At 44.1% G+C, this 10,144-nt stretch overlaps 1 long non-coding RNA gene across 2 annotated transcripts in view; it reads left to right on the forward strand.

Annotated features, from left to right (window-relative positions):
• LOC117798024 overlaps nt 1–8,968 on the forward strand; it is a 15,136-nt gene extending 6,168 nt beyond the window's left edge. For both annotated transcript variants that reach the window (XR_004622789.1, XR_004622788.1), the window contains 5 exons: nt 6,351–6,412; nt 6,821–6,845; nt 7,464–7,528; nt 7,987–8,011; nt 8,888–8,968. This is a non-coding gene — a long non-coding RNA (uncharacterized LOC117798024). The remainder of the gene's footprint in view (nt 1–6,350; nt 6,413–6,820; nt 6,846–7,463; nt 7,529–7,986; nt 8,012–8,887) is intronic.
• Nucleotides 8,969–10,144: the final 1,176 nt, after the last annotated feature.

The following is a 10,144-nucleotide window of genomic DNA, read 5'->3' on the forward strand; positions in this document are numbered from 1 at the left end:
TGTTAATCACCATACAGTACATCCCCAGATTCCGATGTAAAGTTTGATGCTTCATTAGTTGCGTATAACACCCAGTGCACCATGCAATACGTGCCCTCCTAACTACCCATCACCAGTCTGTCCCATTCCCCCACCCCTCCCCCTCCCCTCTGAAGAGTTTGTTTCTCATAGTCCATAGTCTCTCATGTTTCATTCCCCCTTCTGATTACCCCCCTTTTCTTTATCCCTTTCTTCCCCTACCGATCATCCTAGTTCTTATGTTCCATAGATGAGAGAAATCATATGATAATTGTCTTTCTCTGCTTGACTTATTTCACTTAGCATTATCTCCTCCAGTGCCGTCCATGTTGCAGCAAATGTTGAGAATTCGTTCTTTCTGATAGCTGAGTAATATTCCATTGTATATATGGACCACAGCTTCTTAATCCAGTCATCTGTTGAAGGGCATCTCGGCTCCTTCCATGATTTGGCTATTGTGGACAATGCAGCTATGAACATTGGGGTGCATATGGCCCTTCTCTTTACTACGTCTGTATCTTTGGGGTAAACACCCAGTAGTGCAATGGCTGGGTCATAGGGTAGTTCAATTTTTAACTTTTTAAGGGACCTCCACACTGTTTTCCAGAGTGGCTGTACCAACTTGCATTCCCACCAACAATGTAGGAGGGATCCGCATTCTCCACATCCTCTCCAACAATTATTGTTTCTTGCCTTCTCTATCTTTGCCATTCTAACTGGCGTAAGGTGGTATCACAGTGTGGTTTTGATTTCAATTTCCCTGATGGCTAATGATTTTGAACATTTTTCATGTGTCTGTTAGCCATTTGTATGTCTTCATTGGAAAAGTGTCTGTTCATATCTTCTGCCCATTTTATGATTTGTTTATTTGTTTCTCGTGTATTGAGTTTGAGAAGTTCTTTGTAGATCTTGGACACCAGTCCTTTATCTTTAGTGTCCTTTGCAAATATATTCTCGCATTCCGTGGGCTGTCTCTTAGTTTTTTTGACCGTTTCCTTGGCTGTGCAGAAGCTCTTTATCCTGATAAAGTCCCATAAGTTCATTTTATCTTTTATTTCTCTTGCCTTTGGCGATGTGTCGTGAAAAAGGTTGCTCTGGCCGATGTCATAGAAGTTGTTGCCTATGTTCTCCTCTAGAATTTTGATGGATTCCTGTCTCACATTGAGGTCTTTCATCCATTTGGAGTTTATTTTTGTGTATGGTGAGAGAGAGTGGTCAAGTTTCATTCTTTTGCATGTAGCTGTCAAATTTTCCCTGCACCATTTATTGAAGAGACTCTCTTTTTTCCACCGGATTTTTTTTTCCTGCTTTATCAAAGATTAGTTGCCCAAAGAGCCGAGGGTCCATTTCTGGGTTCTCTATTCTGTTCCATTGGTCGATGTGTCTGTTTTTGTGCCAGTACCATGCTGTCTTTGTGATCACAGCTTTGTAGTACAGCTCGAAATCCGGCATTGTGATGCCCCCAGCTTTGTTTTTCCTTTTCAACAGTTCCTTGGAGATTCTGGGCCTTTTCTGGTTCCATACAAATATAAGGACTATTTGTTCCAATTCTTTGAAAAATGTCCTCGGTATTTTGATCGGGATAGCATTGAAAGAGCAGATTGCTCTGGGTAGCATGGACATTTTAACTATGTTAATTCTTCCAATCCATGAGCATGGAATATTTTTCCACCTTTTTATGTCTTTCTCAATGTCTTTCTCTAGAAATCTTAACAACAGTGGACCTTTTGTCATCTCTATAGCTTTTCTTTCTCCAGAATGTCATCTAGTTGGAATCGTAAAGCATGTTGCTTTTCCACTGACTTCTTTCACTTTTATCTATACAGTTCACATTTGTCAATGTCTTTTTGTGACTTGAAAGCTCACATATTTTTTTAATCTCCTTTTTATTATTGTTTGAGAGAGAGAGTGAATGTGTGTGGGGAGGGGCAGAGTAAGATGGAGAGAGAATCTTCAACAGCCTCCACGCTCAGCAGGGAACCTGTCTGACGTGGGGCTGGATATCGTGCCCCTGAGATCATGACCTGAGCCAAAATCAAGATCTTGATGATTAACTGAGTGAGCCAGCTATGTGCTCCGGTAGCTCAGCTATGTTTATTACTGAATCATACTGCATTGTAAGGGTGTATTGCCGGTTGTTTCTCCATTCACCTAGTGTAGGACAGCTTAGTCACCTCTAGATTTATTGTTCATAAATCAAGCCGATACAAGCACTCCTGGGCCAGTTTTCATGTGGACACAGTTTTCAACTCAACTGGCTAAATACCTAGGAGTGAGATGGCTGGATGACACAGCAAGACTGTGTTTTGCATTGTAAGATTTGATAGAACTCACAAGTCAAACCATCTGGGGCTGGCTCTTCCTTTCGGGGAAATATATTAACTATTGTTTAAATGTCTTTGATACATGCCTGGTTCACATCATCTATTTCCTTTCAGTGGTTTTTGGTAGTTTTGTGACTTTGAAGGAATTGGCCTCTTTCCTTTCAGGAATCCTAGAATTTTTCCATGTATTCCTTTAGAATCCTTTCAATGTGACGTCTCCTCTTTCATCTGATATTAATGTGTGTCTTCCCTCTTTCTTCATGCTTAGTCAGGCTAGATCTTTATCCATTTTACTGCTATTTACAAAGAACCAGCTTTTGTCTTGGTTTGGTTGATTTTGTCTGAGAGTTTTTTGTGTTCCATTTCAGTGGTATCTGCAATTACATTATATTTTTTTCTCTCACTTGCTTTATATGACATGACTCTTTTTTGCCTTGTTTTCTAAGGAGGAAGCCTATTAACTTTGAATCTTTCTTACTTTCCAACACGATGACATTCAGTAGTATAAATTCACCCAAGCACTGCCTTTGCATACATTTTTCTCAACGTGTATTTTCATTTCATTTAGTTCAAAATCTTTTCAAGCTTCTCTTGAAATTTCCTCGTTGACCATTTTTTTAAATCTCCAGCTCTTTGGGGATTCCCCAAGATTTCTTGCTGTGGTTGAGCTCTAGTTTAATTTCATAGAGGTCTGAGAGCAGCTGTTTTATTGCTTCTACTCTTTGAAATGTGTTGGGTCGTGTTTTATGGCCCAGCATGAAGTCTCTTGCTGAATGTTCCAGGTGAGCTGGAGAAAGAGTATATTCTGCTAGAGAGTCTGTGCTGCAGGAAACCTGGATTCCCTGTGTTACCTTTCCTATCTCCTCAGGGCCATGGTTTTTCCTGTGTCCTCCCCTCTCCATGGATCCCAGAGAGTGGTCAATTTTTCAGTGTCTTCAGGTTTTTTCTTGTTCTTAGGGTGGACAGTGATTTCCATGATCCTTGCATGTGGAGCCCTCTACTTTTGTCTTCATGTGCCTTCCATCTCCCTTCTCCTGAAATGTGTCTTGACTTCAAGATATTTGGGCACACGCTGCTGCCATTCATATAACCAGGTCTCCAAAACAGCCGAGAAGCCTGTGTCTAGATGTCAGCTTACGTAACAAAACCTACGTTTTCTTTGACATTCTACCTCTTACATTGGCTCTTATCCTAAGTTAGAGGTTTACAGAAATATCAGCCATAGGCTTTCACTCAACGTGTTACCCTCCCAGAGGTATGGACTAGTGAAAATAGAGAATATATGTGTTTTTACATATATCCATTGAGTATCCAGCCTTTCACACACAATGACAGACCAAGAAACCCATTGACAGAGAGGGTTAAATACACATGTACATAGGAATTAAGTAACATAGAAAAAAAAGGTAACGTTTTGAGATGAAGAGACATACGAATTTCTGTATGTAGACAATTGCATCCTTGTGCACATAGAGCTCCAGCTTTAGAAAAGCACGAGCCTCTATTCATGTGGTTGTGAGGTAATGCACAGGTCAGGTCCCCTGATTCTGCGTCCAGAACGCTGTTCAAAGGCGAAGCTCTGGTCATTCGCATGACTGGGCAACAGCTCTTAGCTTGAGGTGCTCACATGTAGGAGGAGGAAATCACATAAGATGATAGAGTTTCACATGTTGTAGAACACGAGTATGTTATGTACGTAAGCTCTCTCTCCCACCAGTAAACTGGTGTTCGTCATGTTTGACCATATAGCTGTCAGGTCAGGCTACTAATTCATTCTGGAAGCATCATGCACATTATTTTGGGAAATGGCCACTTAGTGTGTCCTCAGGCAGTCAGCAAAAGCATTTCTGAGACCTTTATGTGACTCCTTAAACAACGAGTCTGGCTTAATGTAATGGAGTGCTTTTTAGACAATGCAGGTGTGTTTCGTGGAGAAAGCATTGGCATGGGAGCTTGGACAGCAGAGTTTGACTGCAGCTCTGAGTTTTGTGGAGTTATGGCATCTCAGACGAGACATTTCACCTCCAAGGAACCGTCCTGAGAATTTCCATGGCATGCTATACTTACCCTAACCATTCAACCCTCACCACCAATGCAGTACTTTGCTTGCTAAGGGCACTCTTCAGATGGAGAAACTGAGGCAGAGAGCTGAATGCGCCCAAGCACATAAGCTCTTAAGTGCAAATGCCAATATGTGAACCCAGATGGCTGGGCCCATGCTACTACTCTGAGATACTGAACTGCACTTACCACACTGACAAGCATAGCTCTGAGCCATGGGCTCAACAGAAACCATGCAGGATCTTTCCAAGTCCTGTGTATATATCTGAACTGCATGAGTCTACGGAGATCCCAAGTACTGTCTCCCATTACGAGGTGGCCTCAGTGGTCACATGGAGGGCAGACTTGGGCCTAGCCCTTAGTGTGAAAAGCACACAGAAGTTCCAAACTGTCTGTCCAGCTCACAGATTTTGAGACTGGGAGGCACAGCATTGAAAAACCTGGAAAATCTCTCTCAGTGTTGGGTCACTTCTCAGTGGCTGGCCCCAAACAGGAATCAAGAGATAGTTTAGTGCTCTTTGATTGCATGATCCCCCTGAGCCCCAGAAAGCCTCCAGTGCTGGCAATGACACACCCAAGCAACAAGGACAAATAAGAACTCAAAGTAACATTTGGTTACTAACCCAGGGTTCACTCTTTTTCCTGCAGCTCTCTTACAGAGCTAGGGTAGAGGACGTCGGGAGGAAACCAGGCCTCCCACTGTGAAGGACCATCCCATTAGTGGATGACTACTGCTAGCCCGGAGATCCACCGACTCAGTGAGCCACACACTGGACGGAAAAATACCATAAGATTAATGATGTTATTATTATTTATTTCATATTTTTTAAATTTTTGGACTATCTTCTGTCTTTAGGGTGTCTTTATTTTTAATCATTATTATTATTTAATGGAAGTAGTTGAGTTGACACACCATATTCCATTCGTTTCAGGTGTACCTTTGCCTTCCATGGCAAAGCCAGGACTCTGTTTCTCCCTTCTTTGCTGCTTCTCTTCTCTGCATCTCCTTCCATGAAGAAGGGGGCTCACCAATAGCCNTCTCTGCATCTCCTTCCATGATGAAGGGCGCTCACCAATAGCCAACTGCAGGCTTTTCTTTTTTAATTTAAATTCAAATTAGGTAACATACACTGTATTAGTAGTTTCAGGGGTAGAACTTAGTGGTTCATCTGTTGTGGTAACAGCCAGTTGTCATTCCATCAAGTGCCCTCCTTAATGTCCATCACCCAATTACCCCATCCCCCCACTTCAGCAGCCTCAGTGTGTTCTCTAGATATACGGGAATATTACTCAACTGTTGAAAGACTCAAATCTTGTCATTGGCAGGTGCATGCTGTTAAACCAACCACATCCCTCACCAACCCCCCTTCAGCAGCCCTCAGTTTGTAATATAGATACACTGTAAATTACTCAACCATCAGAAGGAAAATATCTTGCCATTGGTAACTGCATGTTTAACCAACCACATCCATCGCCACTCTTCTGTCATTCCAGTGAAGCAGAGCTCTCTGAGTCATTCATGAGATAGAGCACTGAGGGCGGGAAGGTACTCTGTGTCCTCTAGTCTGTCTCCCATTCGGATGGCCAACTGGAGGAGCTTAATCCTGGCATAAAAAATAGAGAGACTTAGCTATGGGCAGAGGGAGGGGTGGGGCTCCCTCACGACAGCACAGTGTGCAACCAGGCGACCTCTTTGTAGACTAACTGATTCACATCGACCAGGTTGCCTTAAACTAGAAAGTCAAAGGTCTGTTTCTCCTTCGTTTCCTCATCCTCTTGTTTGCTTTTCCTCACCCACCAAGGAGAATGGCCCAGGAGCCGCTTAGCCCATGCTTCTTAACCAGTCACTCCCTTACAGTCTTGTCCCGTGTCCATATCAACAGTGATCACACAGTAATTCCCGAGTAGGACCAACAATGGACTGACACTCACTCTGTGTCCTTTTAGAGTCTACCAGGGGTGTGGTGGAGGACCTTGGCAAGAAAGCACTGTGGCCCAACACATCCAGGGTAAGCTTGGATGTCTTTGCCTGAGAGAAATATTTCTTACTTGAGTTTCCTCTTTTTGAAGTGAGTTCAGCTCTGACAACATGACAGTGTAGTTTTTAGACGTGAGGTACCATTTTCTTGGGGTGTTGGGAGGGGAGGTTGTAAACTGTGTGGTAGGGGACCTTTTACTCAGAAGTGGTTTTTCTTCCCTGAATTAAGAGTTTTGTAATTGTGCTTCAGGGAATTTGAGAGATCCATCCCACAGGAAAAACTTATGCCTTTTCCAGGGATGCAAGCTGTGCTTCCTTTCTGGGCCTTTGTCTTTCCTGCTGTCTCGCATTTGGTATTCAATAGTCGCCAAGAGAACTGGTGATGACACAGTATGCATATGACCTGACTCTCAGGGTTTGTTCTTTTCTGTAAATGCAGGTGGCCCCATGACCATGTGGAAGTGGTAAGTATTCTGGAATCCGTACCTTGCTGAGGAAAAACTCTAGATGGTAAGGCAGGTCACTGTCCTCAGTGTGGAGAGCCATCTGATTCAGGTTCTGATAGGACTGAGGCTTGGGAGTGGGGGAAAAGCAGACTTCCAGGCGAGCAACTATGTGCATGTGTCTCCAGTCCTAGGAAACCAATGCATTCCCCCTGGGTCGTGTGGGTGTGTGTGCCTGAGATTTGGGGGTTACGTATCTTGTGTATGTGATTGTGAGTGTGTGTGTGTGTGTGTGTGTGAAAGAGAGAGAGAGAGAGAAATAGCAAGAGAAACAGTGACAAAGATTCAGAGATAGAGAAGGCTGAGAAAGAGAGAGAGAGGAGAGAGAGAGAAAAAAACATGCTTCTCCAGGAGATACGTCGGGCAGATACTGCATGGTATCACCCTTCTCCAATGCCATGTCATCACACTGCACACTTTAGAGCCTTACTGCTCTGGGTGGCCCAGCAGGGGTACTTCAGTCCATGCTTGGAAACCAGCTGGCTCCATTCACCCCAGCCTCCTGTCCATATCAAGCAACATTCCATGAATATTCTTGAGCAACAAAAGGAATGTGCTGACAGGTATTCTGTATCCTAGATGCCTTGGAGGAAGACATCGATCCCATCAAAGGAGACAGCTCTGGATGCACACCTCTTGCCATGGTGAGCTAGAAGTTCTTTGTCCGAGGAACAGATGTTGCTGTCTTGGTTTCTTTCCAAATTCAGATGAAAATCAGACAATGTATATTTGAGATTATACATATATATCTCATACAATTTTCCTCTTGGGTAGAGCGTTGAGTGGTTGTCTCTACCAACCGTTAGCTGATTCGAGAGGACATTTACCATAGGCGACACCAAACCTGGTTCTACACGCTGTGGTAGGATCCTGTCCCTCAGTAACACTTTCTCCGGCTTGGATGAAGCATTTGGTAGTCACCGTCCTGAATGGACTGGACAGACATGTCCCCCAGGAAAAACAGCTTCCTACAGGCTTCCAGTTCACTTACTTTGGGGTTGTTGGAATCAACCACTGTGTTCCATCTGGGTTCCTAAAGTCATTGAGGGATATAAAGCTCACACAGACAGAGTATAGCNTGTCCTCTTTTCTGTACCTGAAGGTGACCCCAGCAACCAGCGAGAGTGGTACGTATTCTGGAATCAGCCTCTTCCTGAGACAAAACTCTAGATGGTAATGCAGGTGCGACAACCTTGCAATCCTCAGTCTGGCGAGCCGCCCTGATTGGGTTGTAGGGTTGTGTGGCGGACCAGAGATTTCCCAGGTGAAAAGTGTGTCCATGTGTCTACAGTCCTAGGAAGCCTTTGTATTCCCTGTGTGTGATGTGGGTGTGTGTGCATGAGGCTTGGGGTTGGGGTGTCTTTTGTGGCTCTATGTGGTGTGATTGTGAGTGTGTGATTTTGTGTGGGAGACAGGGAGAGACAGACACAGACAGAGAGATGCAGAGAGGGAGAGGGAGAGATGGAAAGAGTGACAGAGAGATTACATATTTCTTCAGGAGGGGTATCCCACTGCCACTGCACAATTCCCATTTTCCACAATCTAAAAGAAAGAAGAAAGAAAGAAAGAAAGAAAGAAAGAAAGAAAGAAAGAAAGAAAAAACGAGATAAAGAAATCTCATCACAGCACGCACATTATAGCCCTATTACTGCAGGAGGCCCAGCGGTGGCCTTCAGCCCATGCCTGGGAATCAAATGCCTCCATATGCTCTAACCCCATTCATAGTGAGCAATGCTCCCCGAGGCATTCTTTTGTTTTTTAAGATTTTATGTATTTGAGAGAGAGTGAGTGAGAACACAAACAGGTGAGAGGGGCAGAGGGAGAGAGAAAAGCAGACCCTCACTGAGCAGGAAGCCCCATCCGGGACTCGATCCCAGGACCCTGTGGGCCTGACTTGAGCTGAAGGCAGATTGTTTACCGACTGAGCCACCCAGGCGCCCGTCCCCACATCATTCTTGAGCAGCACCACCAATACAACTGACAGGTACTCTGTGTCCTTGTAGATGTGACTGATGATGGCGCTGTCTAGTCCTGGCATTTTCAGAGTGTTATGGAGGAGGAGGGGCTGCCTCTTGCCAAGGTGAGCTCACCTGTCTATCCCCAAGGAATAAATGTTGCTTTCTGGGTTTCCTTCCAATCAAATTCAGATGAAATTCAGACTGTATAATCTCTGTTGGTGAATTGAACATAATACTAACATAAAAATCATTTTCCTAATAGCAACTGCTTGTATATGGAAATGAAATTATTTTTATATACAGATTTTATGTAAAAAGTTATATATACCTTTGAGGTTATACATATGCAATTTCCCTAGGAGAGAGAGCATTGAGTGGTTGTCTCTTGCCAAGCGTTAGCTGATTCGAGAGGACATTTACCATTGGCAAAACCAAACCTGGTTCTAAACGCTGTGGTAGGATCCCGTCCCTCAGTAACACTTTCTCCGGCTTGGATGAAGCATTTTGTAGTCACCATCCTGAATGGACTGGACAGACATGTCCCCTAGGAAAAACAGCTTCCCACAGGCATCCAGTTCACTTACTTTGCCATCACTGGACTCAACCACTGTGTTCCATCTGTGTTCCTAAAGTCATTGAGGGAAATAAAGCTCATGCAGATGGACAGAGTATAGCATGACCTGAGCCTTACGGTGTCCTCTTTTCTGTACCTGCAGGTGACCCCGGCAAGCAGTGAGAGTGGTACGTATTCTGGAATCAGTCTCTTCCTGAGAAAAAACTCTAGATGGTAATGCAGGTGGGGTATCCTTGCAATCCTCAGTCTGGCGAGCCGCCCTGATTGGGTTGTGGGGGTTTGTGGGGGACCAGAGATTTCCCAGGTGAAAAAGTGTGTCCATGTGTCTACAGTCCTAGGAAGCCATTGTATTCCCTGTGTGTGTTGTGGGTATGTGTGTGTGAGGCTTGGGGTTGTGGGTGACTTTTATGGCTCTATGTGGTGTGATTGTGTTTGTTTTTGTGTGGTAGATAGGGAGAGTCAGACACAAAAAGAGAGATGCAGAGAGGGAGAGATGGAAAGAATGAGAGAGATTGCATATTTCTCCAGGAGCTGCATCCCACTGCCACTGTACAATGGCCATTGTCCACATAAAAAAAAGAAAAAAGAAAAGAAAAAGAAAGAAAATAAGAAAAGATGAGATAAAGAAATCTTCTCACAGGGCACACATTATAGCCCTATTACCATGGGATGCCAAGCGGTGGCCCTCAGCTCATGCCTGGGAACCAAATGCCTCCATATGCTCTAAC

The sequence above is a fragment of the Ailuropoda melanoleuca genome, unplaced genomic scaffold, assembly GCF_002007445.2.
Source record: "Ailuropoda melanoleuca isolate Jingjing unplaced genomic scaffold, ASM200744v2 unplaced-scaffold2228, whole genome shotgun sequence".
Lineage (NCBI taxonomy): Eukaryota > Metazoa > Chordata > Mammalia > Carnivora > Ursidae > Ailuropoda > Ailuropoda melanoleuca.